Below are 21,211 nucleotides of genomic sequence, written 5' to 3'. Positions count from 1 at the left end.
ATAAGTTAAGATAAAGTAAAGATAAGTTCTTTACTCTCTGGGGCCTACCTGTTTTCTCCAGCTTTCAAGTGGCTGGCCATTTCCTCATTCCATCAGTCTAGTCTTCAACACTTCACCAAAGCTGGTAGATTACCTGTGCACACGCCTTTTATCTCACTACCCTAACCACAGCGTTCTACTTGCTGACATACCATCTCAAAGAGACATCCACACGTAATCGAATCCATCTTTCCTCTTTCCAGACACACCAAATCAAAACAACTCCAGACAGCTGGCTATTATTAAAGTCTCCATTTATCTATTTTAATTTGATACTGAACCCTGAGGTAATAAATTGAATATTTTTTAAATCTAAGGAATAAAAAAGATTGAAAATTCCTCCTAGTACCTTGTTCCAACAACTGACTAACTTTTGCTGCCAAAGTGTATTATGTTCCTATCAAAACTTAGTCTTCCAAATGCCATCTTCTTTCATTTGAATTTTCTTAGAAATGAAGTGTATTTGGTTACTGTCTGACTTACTGCATACCTGGGGCCAATGATGAAGTCAACGGTCTCATCGTGTAGTAAAAAACATCTGTCCCAAAATCCTGCTTGATTTGCACAGGCTTCCTATAGTAGTTACACAAAAAAGTTAGCTAAAGTAGGAAACAGGCCAGGCAGGTGGCTCACGCCTGTAATCCCAGCACTGTGGGATACCAAGGCAGGCGCATCACCTAGGGTCAGAAGTTTGAGACCAGCCTGGCCAACATACAGTGAACCCCATCCCTACTAAAAAATACAAAAATTAGCTGGGTGCGATGCAACATGCCTATAGTCCCAGCTACTGGGGAAGCTGAGGCAGGAGAATCGCTTGAACCCAGGAAGCAGATGTTGCTGTGAGCCAGCACCACTGCGCTACAGTCTGGGCAGCAGAGCAAGACTCCATCTTGCTCTCAAAATAAAATAAAGTAGGAAAGGGAAAGGTACCCTTATGTGAAAATGAAAACTTTTATGCTTCTATATAGTTGTCCATATCTCTACGACTTTGCCACTTTACATTTAATGAAATTATCCCCTTAAGGGAACGTGGCAGGGTCTAGCCTCTGTTAAATGCTACTGGCATCACTTCTCAAGTATCTGAGAGAAAGAATGTGCTGGTCATTGCTACCACGTATCTATACCTTTTTTTCAGACTAAAGGTTCACAACACTGAGTATGTCATAGTTGATTTTATGTTCCCACCCAGAAAAAGACAGAGGAAACCACAAAAAAAAAAAAAAAAAAAAACTCAGCTCAATTAGAGAAAACCCTAACGTGTAAATGAAAGAAGAAAGTGGAAATAGGGAATCAATACAAATCTTCTTTTCCTAAATTTGAATATTTTATTTGTTAAACTGGGTCAACTATAGACAGAGAAGCTCAATTATTACTTAGGCGGTTAATTTCCAAAGAAGAGTCTACAAGGTTGCTTACTCTATTATTTTCCTTCAATCGTTTCTAATGCCTGAGGAATTTTTCACTAACTATGTACATTCCATCAAGGCGCCAAGGGCAAAGCCAATCAGCCAGGTTTGCCCCCTAGAAGTGGCAAAATGTAACTGCAAAAACCTGATTTAACATACGGTAAAATTTAATGGCAGCAAAATACAGTCAGTTCCAAAAAAGACAGCAATAACATCCTTAATGAGAAGTTACAATATGCTATGTTACAGTATTTATTTATTAAACAAAACATATTTCCCTTTCTTCCAATACGGCTCTTCAAAGAAAGTAATTTTAAGCACTAAAATTTAAAATATGGATGTCTTTAGAGTATAAAATGCCATCACATTTTTGTATTTAAATTACAGGCATTCTTTCTACAATTGTTTTTAACTAAAGTAAGGCCACATGCCTTGCCTTCAGTGTTTAATTATCCAAACTTCACAATATCTTTAGGAGCACACAAAAACAAATGTTCTCAAGTAATCAATTCTGACAGCACACTGTTGTCAGATTTAAACCCAAGAAAGAAGCACTTTCAGAAATCAGCAATGATCATAGCTAGGAAACTAGTGATCTATGGTTTCCAAGAATAGGGCATGGGTCCTCCCCTCACCCCCCGCCGTTGATTGTTCAAAGGATTCTCTCTAAAATTACTGCTTGCTTGTGTGCTTACAAACGCGCGCGCATACACACACACACACGCGCACACACACACACACCACTGTAGCTTATCTACTTTTAGCTCCCTTCTACCTTCCCTCCCTCTGCCTCCCATCTGCCAGTTGCTATCTGATAATCCTAACCCATGGATTCCCCTACCTTCATATGGGAAAGCAGATGGAGAGGAAAGGCAGGCTTTTACAGATCCCTGTTTCTTTACTAAATAACATCCATCATATAATACATATTAAGTTAATACTTAATATTAAAGGACTGATGAGAAAAATAAAGTCACTTTTTGGAAAAATATTTAGCCCCCTAAATATTTCAAGTGAAAGAAAATCTTTCTGGAGTGGTACAGATGCTACAAGGAATAAAAAACCTAGATGTCATCCAGGGCTCTGACTACAGCACTTTGGGTGTCATTTCCTCCCCATGAACTAAGCCGTGATCACTTGACCTCTAAAATGGGTGTAACAGTCTCTGCCCAGCAAACTCACAGAAACTGTGAGAGTATCAGATGAAATAAGATGAATGACAGTTCTTTATATCAATAGGTATTTTGTAACCACAAGGTATTAGTAAAATGAAGAAACTGGGCTCACAATGGCTATAGACACCTTAAATATAAACATTCTGCTTTCAATGGCACAACTGGGAACATATATACCATGTAACCTTCTTTCTCTGTGTGTGTGTGTGTGTGTATGTGTGTTTTTTTTTTCTTCTTTTTTAGAAACGGCATCTCTGTTGCCTAGGCTAAAGTGCAGTGGCATAGCACCATCATGACTCACTGCAGCCTCAATCTCCTGAGCTCTAAAAATGATTCTCCCATGTTAACATCCCAAATAGCTGGGACTGGGATTCAGATGCATGTTACCTTGCCTCGCTAATATTTTATTTTTTTGTAGAGTCAGGGTCTCCCTATATCGCCAAGGCTCGTCTCGAATTCTTGGGCTCAAGCAATCCTCCTGCCTTGCCCTTCCAAAGTGCCTAGATTATAGGCATGAGTGACCACATCCAGCCATGTCAACTTTTTCAAAGAATAAACATGAAGGATATCTTCTACTCTTCAAATCCAAATACATATTTAAACAGCTTCTATTTGAATTTTCTAAGGTAGTAGCAAACCCAGTAGTCATTTTGACTGAACTGACACACTTTCTTACGCCAAACTGAAACAATGCTGTGACCCACTGCCAGTAACCGTGCCTCTGCCCTCTCAAGGAGTTTTAATTTATCTTCCACCTACAGCCCTTCAAATTTCTGAAGGCAAGAATCCCTCTCTCTCTCTCTCTGTTTTCTCTTCCACAAGACAAATAACTCCTTCCTTATCAGGCGTGATTTTCAGTTCCATCACTGTCCTGGTTATCCTCTTAGGAGTGCACACAAACTTATCAAAACCCTCTTAACATGGGACAGAATCCAGCCTGGAAATAACCTCTGACCTCAACACCCTTTCTAATGAAGCAGCTTAAAAGTCACAAAAGCAATTTTTGGTTGCCACGCCTGGCATTTAGCTGAGACTACCTTTATAAACAACCCATATAAAGGAAGGTCTCATAATACTGTCAAAGACACAAAGACACAAAGATACATGTAACTGAAGAACTCGGTTAGGTTTATGCAGCTAAGCAAATCCTATACCTAGACAACTGACCACTCAGAGAAGGAAGCTTATTATTTGATATAGTCACAATAAATATTTTATTAACTAAAAGCTCATGTAATATGTCTTTTTTTAAACACTCTCATTCCCTTTATTTCCTTTAAATGTTCAAAAATATTTTATGAGAGATGTAATGTAAAATATTTTAAAGCACTCCATGTATTTTTTGAATAGGGCTAATTTTTTTGAAAAATAAATACCTGACATAAAACGAAAGACAAAGTAAAAACCACATCATCTTTTCCACAGCAAATTCATGAAAATGCCTAACAGCATAGAAACTGTACTTTTCCATAGTTTGACGAACCTATTTAGCTACTCAGATTTCAATGACATTTTCAGACAGACAAGTTTTTTCTTTCTTTCTTATCACATGAAGAATACAGTGACCACTTTCTCCCTTCTTGAAAAAAAAAAGAATAAAGTTGAGTTTACCTGGCATTAGCTTATTGTACCCCTTGTTTTAGGGGTTTTCTGTAAAACATACAGGTTTTTATGCAAGAATGTTACAGCATTTCTCTTAGCTATTTAGTGGCTTTTTGCTTACTATTTATTTTGTCAAGATTGTAAAGCAAGTGACTTCCATAAGCAAAAAGTGTTATTTTACCAAGGAATTCAAAAACCATAATAATAAAACCAGCATATCTTCTGACAGTTTGGCAGCATCCACCAGATCCCTCACCAATAAATTGTAAGACTTTAAATCCTATTAAAGTTTTATGAAGCCTTAGTGTTGCCCAATTTTTAATATAGATTCAAGACTTGCATAGGCTTATAGCCTTATAGTCATCAGTTATCTTTTTCTATTGTTGTTAACATGGAATCTCACTCTGTGGCCCAGGATGGAGTGCAGAGGCGTGATCTTGGCTCATTGCAACCTCTGCCTCCCGGGTTCAAATTATTCTCGAGCCTTAGCCTCCTGAATAGCTGGGATTACAGATGTGGACCACTTCACCTGGCTAATTTTTGTATTTCTAGTAGATATGGGGTTTCGCCATGCTGACCAGGCTGGTCTCAAAGCCCTGATCTCAAGTGATTCACCCGCCTCAGCCTCCCAAAGTGCTGGGATTACAGGCATGAGTCATCATGCCCACACTGTAGTCATCTTTTGGAGAACTTTCCCTATAGCATATTAAGAGAGTTTACAAAATGTACCAAATAATAAAAAGTTTTGGTAGCAAAATTCTAATTCTAAAACATGATATTATTTTAAAGAGTTGGTGGTCACATATAAAGCAATGGCAATATCTAAGACCCAGAGATCACACTCTTGATGGTGTTTTAAAAGAATATGCTTTGGGCCGGGCATAGTGGCTCATGCCTGTAATCCCAGCACTTTGGCTCACTTGAAGTCAGGAGTTTGAGAACAGCCTGGCCAAAATGGTGAAACCCTGTCTCTAATAAAAATTCAAAAATTAGCCAGGTGTGGTGGCACATGCCTGTAGTCACAGCTACTCAGGAGGCTGAGGCGGGAGAATCGCTTGAACCTGGGAGGCGGAGGTTGCAGTGAGCCAAGATCGTGCCACTGCACTCTAGCCTGGGTAACAGAGCAAGACTCCATCTCAAAAAAACAAAAGAGAGAGAGAGAAGATGCTTTGTATCTGAAAACTTCTGTGCAAAGATTATAGAAACACTGAATAACAAAAGAGCATCGTGTAGTCCACAGGGAGAAAAAAAAATTTTAATTGGCTTTTCCTTTGATTTTGATCTCCTAACTCAAATTCCTCTCCTAACTGCATAGTTTTCTAAAGCTATTAAAATTGAATCCACCCAACCCATTTAAATCTAACCATATTCTTCTCAAAATGTACATAACTTGACACAGAAACAAAGCAATGATTTTAGCATCAGAGTGTGCCTAATGCAACCAAATAATTCCCAGTTACTAAGGTAATTCTCATAATTATCCAGCAATCTATAGTTCTGTGCTGAAAATTCTAAAAAGTAACATCATTTGTCAGTAAACATTTACTGAGCAACATTTACTATACATTTCTTCATTAGTTATTTTCAAATGAGTTATGAAAAATCACAGATGAAATTTTCGAACACAGTTCTGTTACTCAATTTATAACTTCAGTATGAGGAAGCAGAAAATAAATGTCTATAAAACTCACAAAGCAATGTACTGATCACTATAAAGGAGATACATATGAATTGCATTCATTTCTAAAATATTTAGTACACATGGGTGTATAGTGACATATACAGTGCCAGGTCCTGAAGATGCACTAAGATGAAAAGTAAGAGTTGGAGCAAAGAGTGTATTACGAAAAGCTTCCAATACAGAGGTATGCCACAAGAATAAACCTAGCAGGCCTGAGACTGCCAAAAAAATCCTGTCTGCAAGTTTGGCCTTTGATGGGCATGGGAGAACGTGGCTCACAGAGTATTCCCTGTCAATAGATAACGTGTCAGGGTGGTTTACTGTGCCTAGACTACTTGTGTAAACAGTATGGGTTATGCTGAACCCCGTCTTCCTTATGGAAGTCTGAAATTTTGATATATCCTAGGGAGAAGGTGCCTATGAGTTTCCAATAAAAATCTTGGACATTGAATGTTAAATGGGCATCCTTGTACTGAAACATTACACAAGTGGGGCTGCATTTTTATTAGTGGACAAATAGTATGCTCTGGCCAAGTGCAGCAGCTCATGCCTGTAATCTCAACTCATTGGGAGGCTGAGGCAGGTGAATCGCTTGAGCCCAGGAGTTCAAGACCAGCCTGTACAACATGGTGAAACCTCATCTCTACTAAAAACACAAAAATTCCCCAGGCATGAGAGCATGTGCCATAATCCCAACTACTTAAGAGGCTGAGGCACGAAAATTGCTTGAACCCAGGAGGTGGAGGCTTCATTGAGTCAAGATCGTGTCACTGTACTCCAGCCTGGGTGACAGAGCAAGACTCTGCCTAAAAAAAAATTACATATATATATATGCTTCCCAGGAAGGAGAGAACATAAGGAAAACTGCGCACAGCTTCCTCTAGACTCTGCCTGTGCCTTTTCCCTTATGATAGGGCTTTACATACATACTATGCCACTGTAATAAACCTTAGCCATGAGTACAAATATACACTGAGTTCTGTGAGTCCTTCTAGAAAAATCAAGTGTTAGGGTAGTGCTGGGAACCTCCAACAAACAAAGTGAATTTAGTTACATGTGCTGAAAATGGGATACAAATTTGCCAGTAGAAGGTAAAGGGTCATTTCAAGATTAATAAAGTTTTGTCATACAAATATTTGACTTATACAAATTAAACTATACCAACTCAACTAAAGCATTTAAAAAATGAGAAAAATCAAAGAAAGAAAATAAATTGAAATAAAAAAGACCATTTCCTTTCATGGCCAAAAAACAAACCAACTCTATCTAGTGATCAAATAAGGAAGTATAATCAGGAGTAATTATAAAAGGTTATTGCCTTATAACTTGGCTTCAGAACCTAAGTTCTGCAAAGAGGTGAATCCACTGTAGAGAAAATTATAACAATGAAATAATAGTAAAGTAACTTAGTCATTTTGCGTGGAGGAGACACAATGAAGGATAGAAGTAAATCTGGTTGGGAAGATGCAGTTAGTCAAAGATGATAGGACTCAAATTTTTGTGGTTGCAGCAGCAAAATCAGAGCAGTAACAGGAAATAAATGATGACTGTGTGAATTAGGATATTCTGCCTTCCAACTAATAGAAATGGCAATGGCTAAGACTAATCAGGGGCCACCCCAGTAGGGCATTAGCTTCTCAATAATAATATACAGCTGCATGGAGAATGGGTGGGAACTCTGCCAATGTCTTGATTCAACTGTGAAAGATGAAGGGCAATAGATAATGGGCAACCAATGACCCTAATATACAGGATGAATTGTGTGTGGAGGGAAAATTCTGTGCAAGGTAAAAGGACTATATAGGCTATGACAATAAATGCATTAATCTATTAATTTATATCTTAGCAGCTATGGAGAGAAGGGTAGGGATGGGAAATACTGATTTATAGGCCTTGAACATAGTTGATACTGATATCTACAGGCATAGTATCAAAGATTAAAAATCAGACAGACTGATATTCTAGAAGCTTTTAATCCAAGGCAGGTGAAATCAGACAGACAGGCAAACTTAATGTAACTAAAGAAAAGAATAAAAACACAAAATTAAGAAATACTGATGTTACATGCAAGCAAAGAGGAACACAGAAACTCTTTCTCAAATCCTCCTCCCACATGTCCAGCCATCAGATAGGTTGGCTGAGGATTCCCAACTCTCCATCTCCTGGCAGTGCCATGATACAGTGGAAAGATACTGATATCCCTGAGTGTCATCGAACTGTATCAGAAAGGGTGACTTACAGGATACCCTTTAAGTCAAGAAACATTCAGGAAAATAATTATCTAAATGTAGAAATTTTATTCATTAAAAATAGGAAATTGATCTTTACTTGTTCCTAAAATATTTTGTTTCCTCACTCAGAATCAACCAAAGCTCTTACATCCTAACAATCAAATGGGAACAGAAGGACCAACTCAGAAGAGGCTGCATACCCACGCTTCTCTCTCACTATAGGTCATTTGCTAGAATTCTGCCAAAATCCTCACGCTGCCAGGAGGTAGGATCACTGGCACAGGAATATCTCCCTGATACAGACACAGCTGTGTCTGGCAACAAAAGATCTGGCAAGGAATGCCATCCAAACCTAGGACACAAATATTGCAGCAGAAGACATTTTCTGACAAAGAAAACCAGGGTTTCTCCCCTTGACCTGATTTTCTTAACAGCATTAAGTGCCTGGACCAAAGGAACTGAAAATGAGAGCTGCAAGGGAATCTTTCAAGAAAGGAATCTGGGGTACTCCAAGTGGGGAGGAATTCTTCAGGAATACTGTCTTTTCCAAAGATATGGGGCTTACTGGTCTGTCTAGGCCCATGGACTCTACCACTTGGGACATTTAATAATCACTCGCAAATCTCCTCACTCTGAGAAAAACATATGGCCTGTTTAAGAAGAATATGGATGAGCAAAGATTATTCAGTCCTTGCTATTGCTGAGTCAGCCTTGATATCAATCCTGCTCCACCTCTAGTACCATAAAATCCTAAAACTGCATTTGTGATTTGTTCTCCTGCAGGACAATCTGATATATCATTCCCAACCAAGTCTTTAAGTGACTGGGTTACCACCAGCTGCTCTACACTCCATGGAGTCGCTCAACTCATCAAACTCCATCTTCAATCCTGACATTTTGGTGACAGGGTCATAGTCATGCACGGTTGGATTTGTTCGAGGTCAGATGACTGCTAGCCCAGATCCCTGCCAGCTGGCATTCCTGGTCCTTAACGTGTCCACAGTTCTACTCCTCTGAGACAGGTAACCTGAATGGTGAATTATAGTTCCTGGGCATCACTTAGACTGTCTTCATACACTGATTTCCTGTATTCTCATCTACTCTAGAAATGGAATCTCACTCAAACCTGGGCTTGCTTCTAATTCTCTGCCTCTTCCTGACCAACAGTATCCACCAAGACTTCGCCAGCCTGACCCAGGCCCCACCCTCATCAGAGCTTCCTCAAATTTTCTTGTTAAGATGTCAAGAAAAGCTATTAGATTTGGGGCATGTTACGACAGTCAATAATCCACTATTTGAATATCAAGAGCATTTTTGTAATTGACTCTTTTTCCTAATCAACTCAAAATCTATCTTCAAATTCATCCCTCACACTATTGCCAGAGTACTCTCTGCAGTTCATCCATCTCCTCACACCAATGTCTGTTTAAAAGCCACACATTGCTTGCCAGAATTTCAAACTCCTTTGCATGACAAAAGAGGCCCTTCACATGCTGACTTGTCTGTCTCAGCTCAGATCACTGTACCTCCTCCCCCTTCGCTGCACACTTCATTGCACACACACCTGGCACTGGCCATCTAAGAACACACATCCTCTGCCTGGAGCAGGGGAATAGTGCTTCACACTTTCATCTGAGAGATTCTCACATAAGTCAGATTCCATCAGGATGAAAGATTCCTATTTGGGTCAACATCATGTTACTTTTACAAACATATGCTTTGCATTTTATACTCAACTTTATTCTATGAAAAGTGAAACACAAAAGAAATCTGCTTTAAAAAACAAATAATAATAGTATAACTGCTAATAGTTATTGAGTTATTTATTATGTGTGAGGCACTTTGTTAAGCACCTTTATATGTATTACATAATTTACTCCTCAAAAGAACTCTATGAAGTAGAGGTTACATATTAACCACGGTTAACAGATGAGGGAGCTGAAGCAGAAACAGAATGAATAACTTCTCGAAGGTTTCACAGCTATTACAGGAGCTAGGGATTGAACCAAGACAATCTGATTTCAGATCCCACCATGTTACATTACCTTAATACACTCACAATCTTGGCCACCAGTTTGCCACTTGGAAAGCAGAATTCTAAAACTGACTCCCCACAACTCACACCTTTGTATAATGCTTTCCCATTTGAGTATGAAAGGAACTTGTGATTATGATAAGATATCAATCCTATGATTATGTTATACAGAGATTATATTTGGGGAGCCTCACCTAATCACATGAGCTATGTAAAAGCAGGGAGTTTTCTCTGGCTGGTAAGCAAGGAAGTTAAAGATACTAAAACAAGTTAAAGATACTGAGGGGCCCACAGGGTGGCCTGAGAGGGGCCACTCACAGACCTAGGGACTGAAAACAGTCTCTAGCCAAAGGCCAGCAGCAATAAGGACCTCAGTCCTACAACCTAAAGGAACCAAATTCAGCCAGCAACCTGCTTAGAAGCAAACTGATCCTCAAAGCCTCCTAATAAGAACCTTGCCCTTCCAATACCTTGATCTGCTTGATCTGGCCTTGTAAAACCCTTAAGCAGGGAACCTACCCAGACTTCTCACCTATACAACTGTAAGATAATTTATTTAAATGTTGTTTTAAGCCACTAAGTTTGTGATAATTTGTGAGGCAGCCAAGGAAACTAATGCCTGACTTCTGGTACCAAAGTCTATGTCAATTTTCTTCTTTTTTTTTTTTTTTTTGAGACGGAGTTTCACTCATGTCACCCAGGCTGGAGTGCAATGGCGCGATCTCGGCTCACTGCAACCTCCGCCTCCTGGGTTCAGGCAATTCTCCTGCCTCAACCTCCTGAGTAGCTGGGATTACAGGCACGCACCACCATGCCCAGCTAATTTTTTGTATTTTTAGTAGAGACGGGGTTTCACCATGTTGACCAGGATGGTCTCGATCTCTTGACCTCGTGATCCACCCGCCTCGGCCTCCCAAAGTGCTGGGATTACAGGCGTGAGCCACCGCGCCCAGCCATTCAATTTTCTATTACTGAACAATAATTACCACAAACTTAGCAGCTTAAAACAACATCATTTCTTATTTCATAGTTCTGTAGTTCAGAAGTCTGGATGGGCTTGACTGCATTCTCTGTTTAGGGTCTCTGGGGAAAGCTCCATAGAAGAATCTGCCTCCAAACTCATCTCGGTTGTTGTCTGAATTCTAGTTCCTTAAAGCTATAGGGCAGTGGTCTTCATTTTCTTACATTATTTTAGATGCGATAATAAATATGATTTGTAATCTCCAAATACGGTTAATTATGTAAAAAATACTGCAAATGCCTTTAAATATAATGGAAACATTGTTTAATGTAAGAAATTTAGTCTTTTCACACACACACACACACACACACACACACACACAACCATTCAAAAAAATCAATAAATCCAGGAGCTGGTTTTTTGAAAGATCAACGAAATACAGAAACCACTAGCCAGATTAATAAAAAAGATAAGAGAAAATAATCAAATCGATGCAGTAAAAAAGGATAGAGGGGATTCCACAGAAATAAAAACTGCCATCACAGATTACTACAAGCAACTCTATGCAAATAAACCCGTAAGCCTGGATGAAATGAATAAATCCCTAAAAACTTACACCCCCCCAAGCCTAAACCAGGAAGAAGTTGAAACCCTGAATATACCAATAATAAGGGCTAAAGTTGAGGCAGCAATCGATAGCCTATCAACCAAAAAAAGCCCCGCTCCAGGCGGGTTCACAGCCGAATTCTACCAGACATACAAAGAGGAGGTGGTACCACGCCTTCTGAAACTATTCCAAACAATCCAAAAAGAGGGAATCATTCTCAAATCATTTTATGAGACCAACATCATCCTGATGCCAAAACCTGGCAGACACTCAACAACAACAACAAAAACTTCAGGCCAATAACCATTATGAACATAGATGTAAAAATCTTCAATAAAATACTGGCAAACTGATTGCAACAGTACATCAAAAGGCTTATCCATCACAATCAAGCAGGCTTCATCCCGGGGATGCAAGGCTGGTTCAACATACACAAGTCTATAAACATAATCCACCACATAAACAGAACCAAAGACAAAAACCACATGATTATCTCAGTAGATGCAGAGAAGGTCTTTGACAGAATTCATCAGCCTTTATGCTAAAAACTCTCAATAAGCTAAGTATCGATGGAACGTATCTCAAAATAATAAAAACTATTTACGAAACACCCACAGCCAATGTCATACTGAATGGGCAAAAACTGGAAGCATTCCCTTTGAAATCTGGCACTAGACAAGGATACCCTCTCTCACCACTCCTATTCAATACAGTATTAGAAGTTCTAGCCAGGGAATCAAGCAAGAAAAATAAATAAAGCATATTCAATTAGGAAAGAAGAAAGTCAAATCATCTCTATTTGCAGATGACATGATTGTATATTTAGAAGACTCTATTGTCTCAGCCCAAAATCTCCTGAATCTGATAAGCAACTTCAGCAAAGTCTCAGGATACAAAATCAATATGCAGAAATCACAAGCATTCCTAAACATCAATAATAGACTAAAAGCCAAATCAAGAGTGAACTGCCATTCACAATTGCTACAAAGAGAATAAAGTACCTAGGATACAACTAACAAGGGACATGAAGGACCTTTTCAAGGAGAACTACAAACCACTGCTCAAGAAAATAAGAGAGGACACAAACAGATGTAAAAACATTCCATGCTCATGGTTAAGAAGAATCAATGTTGTGAAAATGGTCATATTGCACAAAGAAATTTATAGATTCAATGCTATCCCCATCAAGCACCCTATGATGCTCTTCACAGAACTGGGAAAAACCACCTTAAACTTCATATGGAACCAAAAGAGAGCCTGCATAGCCAAGACAATCCTAAGCAAAAAGAGTAAAGCTGGAGGCATCATACTACCTGACTTCAAACTATACTACAAGAATACAGTAATCAAAACAGCATGGTAATGGTACCAAAACAGAAATATAGACCAATGGAACAGAACAGAGGCCTTGGAAGTAACACCACACATCTACAACCATCTGATGTGTGACAAACTTGACAAAAACAAGCAATGGGGAAAGGATTCCCTGTTTAATAAACAGTGTTGGGAAAACTGGCTAGCCATGTGCAGAAAGCAGAAACTGGACCCCTTCCTGACACCTTACACTAAAATTAACTCCAGATGGATTAAAAGCTTAAACATAAAGACCTAACACCATAAAACCCCTAGAAGAAAACCTAGGCAAAACCATTCAGGACATAGGCATAGACAAGGGCTTCATGACTAAAACACCAAAAGCATTGGCAACAAAAGCCAAAATACATAAATGGGACCTAATTAAACTCCAGAGGTTCTGCACGGCAAAAGAAACAATCATTAGAGTGAACAGGAAACCAAGAGAATGGGAAAAAATGTTTGCAATCTACCCATCTGACAAAGGGCTAATATCCAGAATCTACAAAGAACTAAAACAGATTTACAAGAAAAACAAACAAACAAACTCATTCAAAAGTAGGTAAAGGACATGAACAGACACTTTTCAAAAGAAGACATATATGAGGCCAACAAACATGAAAAAATGCTCATGACTGGTCATTAGAGAAATACAAAACAAAACTACATTAAGATGCCATCTCATGCCAGTTAGAATGGCGATCATTAAAAAATTTGGAGACAACAGATGCTGGAGTGGATGTGGAGAAATAGGAACTTTCACATTGTTGGGAGTGTAAATTAGTTCAACCATTGTGGAAGACAGTGTGGCAATTCCTCAAGGACCTAGAAATAGAAATTCCATTTGACCCAGCAACCCCATTACTGGGTATATACCAAAAGGATTATAAATCATTCCATTATAAAGACACATGGACATATATGTTCATTGCAGCACTGTTAACAATAGCAAAGACTTGGAATCAATCCAACTGCCCATTGATGATAGACTGGACAAGGAAAATGTGGCACATACACACCATGGAATACTATGCAGCCATAAAAAAAACGATGAGTTCGTGTCCTTTGTAGGGATATGGATGAATCTGGAAACCATCATTCTCAGCAAACTGACACAAGAACAGGAAATTAAACACTGCATGTTCTCACTCATAAGTGGATGTTGAACAATGAGAACACAGGGACACAGCATGGGGAGCATCAAACACTGGGGTCTGGAGGGACAGTGGAGTATAGGGAGGTTGGCGAGAGATAACATGGGGAGAAAAATCAGATATACGTGATGGGGGAATGGAGGCAGCAAACAACATTGCCATGTATGTACCTATGCAACAATCCTACATGATCTGCACATGTACCCCAGAACCTAACCTAAAGTGCAATAAAATATATATATATATGAAATTTAGTCTTTTATTAAATAAATAAAGAGGGAAGAATAAGGATGAGGGAGGGAAAGAATAGGGAATATTAAATAATCTTCATAAATTTTAATACTAACTCTTGTGTTACAAATAGAGAAAATCAGTTCCTCTTATAAAATACAATTTAAAAAACCAAAGCACATGTTTCTAACATTTCCCATTTCATTGTTTTTCTCCAAATCTTAAGGCTTAAATTATATATATTTTTTCATTTATTACTGAATGGTCTGAGTACACTTCACCAGTGTATATACAGATATCAAACTTGTATCAAGAATTTAACACATAAGGAAACTATTGACCATAAATATTTTTTCTATTGCTTTTTTCACCTCATAAAGACATAATAAACCATTAAAAATACAGATGTAGAACACAATAAAGAGAAGAAGTTGGGAAAACTGATGCTCAAAAGGTATTATGTAACTTTAGTTTGAGTTTTTTAAAGTACACTTACAAATCTGGGGCTTTCCCCATGGGAATATTTTTAATTTTGCAACAAACTACCCTTTAAAGTAAGCCATCTAAAATTACAAAGTGACAAAAACACCTTCTTTGTCCAGAGATATTTCACTTCATTGGCAGCTGTTAGCACAAAAGTGAGAAAAACTTGGCTTGAGCACATACAAAAACCCTAATATTAAACTCGGATGACAAGCAAACTGGACCCAAATTCACCTTCCAAATGTGTTCACTGAGTGAAATGGGAACAACGTTGGGCTGTTGCCAATGAATTCCTTCAAGACAGATTTTAAATATAGGTATTATCCTGTCCTGTATCATGAATATGCATAATATTTTACTTTCATTAACAGTCTCTTAATGACTGTAACATCTACTGCTTTATTCACATATTGTAACCCTATTATACTTTCCTTTAATGGGTGTCTCCTATGGAAATAGCTATAGTTCTTCGGTTTTTTCCTTTTTTTTTTTTTCACCTACGCAAGAAGTGGAATGTTCCTACACAGTATCAGAATTCCTTAATCAGAGATTTTGGATAGCTAATTTTTTTATTACTTTATTGTAAAAGAAAATATGGAACATATATACTGTGTTTATATAATATTTTCTGCAGGGTTTGGGACACCATTCCATAATCAAGCACATTCACATGTATGCAACTAAATTTATGAATAGTAATGCTGGCTTGGTAGGATAAAAACAAAAGGCTACGAACAGCTTTGCATAAGTTCAGGTCTGGATTTGCTTCTAAACGAGTTATCTTTTTCTAAATGTCGTTTTTAGAGCCTTTTGGATTTCATATTTCTAGATTAAGGGCCTATGAACCTAGAGGTTAGAATGAATGATTAGATAGGCCATTAAAGTCCTATTCCTCCAGAGAGATGATATAAACTTATTAGAATGATGACAGGTGCTCTTGCAATGGTAACAAGAAAAAGTGCAATGCCGCAGAATTAAAGAAAAACCTGTTAATTTACTTGGGACCAGAGCTTCTTAATGTGTTCTGTCTGTAAAAGATGGCATGAATAGTAGGTAACACAAAGTAGTATTAGATGATTAAATGTCCTGACACTGCTGTTCAGGACAGCAACTCCTAAGGAACGGATTTTCTTTATGGAGAACTACTTCCATATTCTCTTTGACCTGAAAATGAAGCCCATAGATAAAAATAGGGCATTTACAGTCTCTTCTATACTTATGAATATTATACTCTTTTTCATATCAGCTGCAATCTACTTACCAATATTCAAATTGGAAACAACTTGCAAGTCGTAGCAATATATCCACATGGCCCTCCTTGGGGCTTTGCAATGTCAGATTTATAAAATACAAAACTACTACTTTAAATGAAGACAAAAGAAAATACACACACACACACACACACACACACACACACACACATTTGTTTCCATCAAGCTCTAGGGTCTGACAGAAGGAAAGGTTTAAAAAAAAAAATGATTGTTATATCAAAAGTTAAAATGTAACAAATATACACATTGAAACATTAATAACAGCTGCACTAAAAATTCTTCAGAATACAAAATACTTCTTAGTAGTCATTTTATCATAAAGTAAGGAAATTATAGGCCAAACCATTAAATGGAATTTATTCAAGTCCATGAACATTAATCTTCTTTATATAAAAAGAAAACAAAACTTCTCAGAAGAGTATGCATACTTTTTCAGCGGTGTTTGGAGAGCCTCCATTGTGCAATGTAATTACATTCATGCAAGTGGTTTTCACTTGTAGAAAATACCATAGCTAACTTTTAAAAAGTTCATTAAATCTACTTTTTTATGTTAAACATAAATTAGAGCTACACTTGGTTACTAAAACAGATCAAAAAGTAGCCTCCTGACAACTTACATACTCCAATACACATAAATCAGGCTGTTCATAAAGACACTTATAGGCTGCCCATTGTTCTCACATTTAATTTAGTACATAAAAACAACAAAAGGTCTTGGCAAACATAAAAATGTAAACTACCCTGAATACAAACAGAGAATGTGTTGCTATAATATTAAAGAATCAACAGATGGTTGGCATCAGGAGACTGGCAAAGATACAGAAAAACTAGAAAGACAAGTAAATAAAAAGGCAAATGTGTAGAAATTGAACAAGGTGTCTTTGATCCTCCTTTGCCATACTGAAAAAAGAATCTCTGTTAGCATTTATGCATCTGAGACCTTGTGAAATACTCAGCCTCAGTTAACCCATGCCTGAACTACAGAATTTTTAAAGCCTGCCAAAATCTACATGAGAGCACTGTATAAGGAGACTGCACAGTTTAAAAAAAGAAAAAACAGGAGGAAGAAAAGGAGAGGAAGAAGGAGGAAGAAAAGGAGAGCAGGGCATGGGAGGAAGAGCAGAGAGGAGGACTAGGAGGAGAAGGAAAGAGGAAGAGCAAGAGAAAGGAGGATGAGAGAAAGGAAGAAAGCAAAGGAAGATGGAGGAGGAAGAGGATAGGGAGAGGCAGGAAAAAGGAGGGAAAGGGGGGCCTGCTGCTCTCGAACTCTGATTCACCAGGCACATCCCAACCACATTAAGGTTTCTGAGAGTCATATAATGATTTTATGACCTCAACTGAAAGAAGTACACATATTTAAGTCTTCTATTACTCCAAAAATCATTAAGAAGCTATGTGTTAAGCACTGTACTAAGCACTAGAACACACAAACAAAACACTCTTCCCCATTTTCTTTCATTCAATAAATGTCGTTTGTACTAAGAAATCAAAATCAACATCTAGGCTCTGCTTGGAAAGGGCTCAGTCTAGTGGGAGGTGGGGGAACAACCTCACCTGCTTGACCTGCCTTGGAGAGTCAGAGAATAGCAAGGAGAGGCCCCTAAGCCAGCCCAGGAAAAATAATGAGAGTACGGATGAGAAAAGAGCTTCAGTCCAAGTAAAGGGACCAGCAAGAGCAAAGGCACATGTGTGAGTGTGAGTTAAACGTGAAACTATAAAGAATCAAGTGTGAGGCAGGAAACTCTGAAGAAAAAGGATCAGAGAGTTCAGCAGTGGGTCACACGGTGGGTTCCGTGTGACATCTGATGGCAGTGTGGAGCAGAGGGTAGCTCAGCATCACCCCTGAGTGGATTCTCAGCAGTCAGTTTTAGATTCTTCCTAAGAAGATTTATTGATCGTCTATGTAGGGTTGAGCTTGGGCAAGCAAGAATGGCCACCTACTATATGTTAGGGGTTTTGTCTATGAAACTATGTTTTGTCTATCTTCTCCCACTCTTTTGTGCACAGAAGGTGACGTCACAGAATAGATTTTGCATAGACTCATCTTGCCAGATTTCCCCTCCAGTAGAAGAATATCCTTTATGGCCACGCTCCTGCTGTCATCCAGCCTTTCTTTGAACACCTCTCTCTCCACGTGGGAACAGGTAACTCTATGCTGTGAATCAGGAGGTTTCACAGTTGTACCATTCAGCCTGCCAGAAAGTTTTTCCTCACATTGATTAGAAACACACTTCTATCTAGTTCTGCGTAATTATTGTTGTTGTTCTGTCATCGAACAGGAAAGCGAAGCCTTCACCATCTTCCACATGACACCACTTTAAATCACATGAAGACAATCTGCTTCTGCTCTTCCTCAGGTTGAGACCCACTTTCCTCACTGACTGACTGACAGGTCACAGCTTCCACACCCTTCCGGTATGGCCCCCTGTGGCATGTCAGATGTTTGTCAATTTCCAAGTCTGTATCTAACAGCCAGATGTTGACATGACCCTCCTAATACAGTATGACCAGTTCACAGTACCACAGCACTATTCTCTCCTGCAGTCTGACCACTCTACTTCTTTTAGTGCATTCTGAGTTTTCATTATTGCTGCCCAATAATATTGCTAACAAAAACGTCCGTATACATCAAGTAAGACATTTGCATATGGGTCAATATTAAGTCTAGTATTTTCCATTATAAGCTTCAAAAATTACACTTATCTATGCTGAATTTCAACATATATGCATTTAATCAATCACTCTAATTACTAAACATTTTTTGAATGCTAAGTATCTTAAAATATTATATATTCCTCAAATCCATTAGGGTGGCTACTATTTCAAAAAAGAAAGAGTTGATGAGGATATGGAGAAATTGGAAACTTGTGCCCTTTGGTGGGGTTGTAAAATAGTGCAACTGCTATTGAAGCTACAGAACTGGGAGCGGTGGCTCATGCCTGTAATCCCAGAACTTTGGGAGGCCGAGGTGGGCAGATAACCTGAGGTCAGTAGTTCAAGACCAGCCTGGTCAACATGGCAAAATATCATTCCTCCTAAAAATATAAAAATTAGCCAGGCGGGGTGGTGTACGCCTGTAATCTCAGCTACTCAGGAGGCTGAGGCAGAAGAATCATTTAAACGCAGGAGGTGGAGGTTGCAGTGAGTCCAGATCGTGCCATTGTACTCCAGCCTGGGCAACAATAGTGAAGTCCATCTCAAAAAAAAAAAAAAAAAAGGTAAATTTTACGTTGTGTGTTTTTACCACATTTTTTTTTTTTTTGAGACTTACTTCATCGCCCAGGCTGGAGAACAGTGGTACAATATCGGCACACTGCAACCTCTGCATCATGGGTTCAAGCAGTTCTCATGCCTGAGCCTCCCAAGTAGCTGGGACTACAGACCTGTGACACCACACCTGGCTAATTTTTGTATTTTTTTTGGTAGAGACAAGGTTTCACCATGTTGGCCAGGCTGGTTTTGAATTATTGACTTGAAGTGATCTACCCATCTCAGCCTCCCAAAGTGCTACCCTTATTGGCGTGAACCACTGTGCCTGGCCCACAATTTTTAAGAGAAAAAAACAGTATCTATCCCCTACCTTCACCCTAGTTGTACAGACAGCAGGCTCAAGGTAATATGCTCAATTTTCATGCTTGTTTGATAGAAATAATTGAACACAAAGAGCCAAGGCAGAGCTCGCTTTTCAATTAAAATTCAACACTCTGGCTGTAAGTGGCCAACTATCCATCAATATTCTAATCGCACTATCACCCAATTGACATTTCTCCAACTCCCACAAAAATTTACAATAGTCATTGTCAAACATTTCACTCAAAGCAAAAGCCATTATGTCTATTGGAATCTGCTGGGTTTACATAACCATTAAAAACATCCTACAGATTTCTAGTGTTTGCCACTGTTCTGAATACTCTCCAACAATATGTCGGCTATTTCATTCCAAAATTTTGTAACTGAAGAACTTCATAATTTCCAAAATCTACTTTTTCCCCACTAGGGGCTTCATTTGCCTTTATTTGTCATTTCTCAAAAAATAATAGTTTCTGCAAGAACAGGTACTTGCACCCAAGTATATAATTTTTCCAGGACTGAAGATAGAAACTATTAAATAGGTGGTTTTTATATTAGCTCCTCATGCATTTTGGGCTATTATGTACACTTTATTAAATGTTTATCCAGTTTATTTCATTGACACATAATTGTACATATTTATGGGATATGGTGTGCTATTTTGATATACATATATTAATGTATAATGATCAAATCAGGATAATTAACATATCTATCACATCATTTATCTGATATTTGTGTTAATAATATTCAAAATCTACCCTTCTAGCTATCTGAAAGTATACAATACACTATTGTTTATTATAGTCCCCCTATAGTACTACAGAACACTAGAACTTATTCTTCCTATCATTAATGAAGATTTCACAATCAATTGTCCAAGTAATCAAAATTAGGAACTACAAAGTCCAAGAGCAAAAAAAATCTATTATTGAAATAGAAGATTAATATGTAAAGTTAATAGTAATAATGACTTTAATCACACATTAACAAAGCAGACAAAGTGAGAGTAGGAAGCAGTGGAGGTAAAATGTTTTCTTTTCTCTCTGTCTTTATTTATTAGATTAAATAAAGATTAAATATGTAGAATTTAAAATGGATTTTTCTTCAGAATCACAAGAGAAGATGAAAGCAAATGCAACATCCAGCTTAACTCCATGTGAGTGGTTTTGCTTTTCACAAGATTCCTAATAAAACTCTTAGTTCACTAAGAAAAAACACACACACACGCACATTTTAAAATGCAAATAATGGCCAATTTAAGTCAAAGCCAATAGACTTAATGATGAAATTGTAAACACTGACATTGAAATAAAGATTAGGACAATATCGCTTATTATTAGCTTTATTATTTAACATTGTTGTGGAAAAAAACTAGTCAAAAAGAGGGGAAGAAGTTGAGTTCTTTTTCT

At 38.1% G+C, this 21,211-nt stretch overlaps 1 protein-coding gene and 1 long non-coding RNA gene across 8 annotated transcripts in view; one reads left to right on the top strand and one right to left on the bottom strand.

Moving 5' to 3' along the window:
• PRDM5 (PR/SET domain 5) overlaps positions 1–21,211 on the bottom strand; it is a 218,462-nt gene that overhangs the window by 150,151 nt on the left and 47,100 nt on the right. The window lies entirely within an intron of this gene.
• On the top strand, positions 664–19,253 carry LOC116560872. 2 transcript variants are annotated; one of them, XR_004273179.1, is made up of 3 exons: positions 664–721; positions 4,360–4,362; positions 19,221–19,253. It is a non-coding gene; the product is annotated as an uncharacterized LOC116560872 (long non-coding RNA). The 2 variants fall into 2 exon arrangements; XR_004273180.1 differs by lacking the exon at positions 19,221–19,253 and adding an exon at positions 5,153–5,195.

Source organism: Sapajus apella, unplaced genomic scaffold, assembly GCF_009761245.1.
Source record: "Sapajus apella isolate SASKATOON/1434 unplaced genomic scaffold, GSC_monkey_1.0 scaffold27, whole genome shotgun sequence".
Taxonomy (NCBI): domain Eukaryota; kingdom Metazoa; phylum Chordata; class Mammalia; order Primates; family Cebidae; genus Sapajus; species Sapajus apella.
The sequence above is the reverse complement of the archived record's forward strand: the minus strand, read 5'-3'. Positions and strand labels throughout refer to the sequence as shown.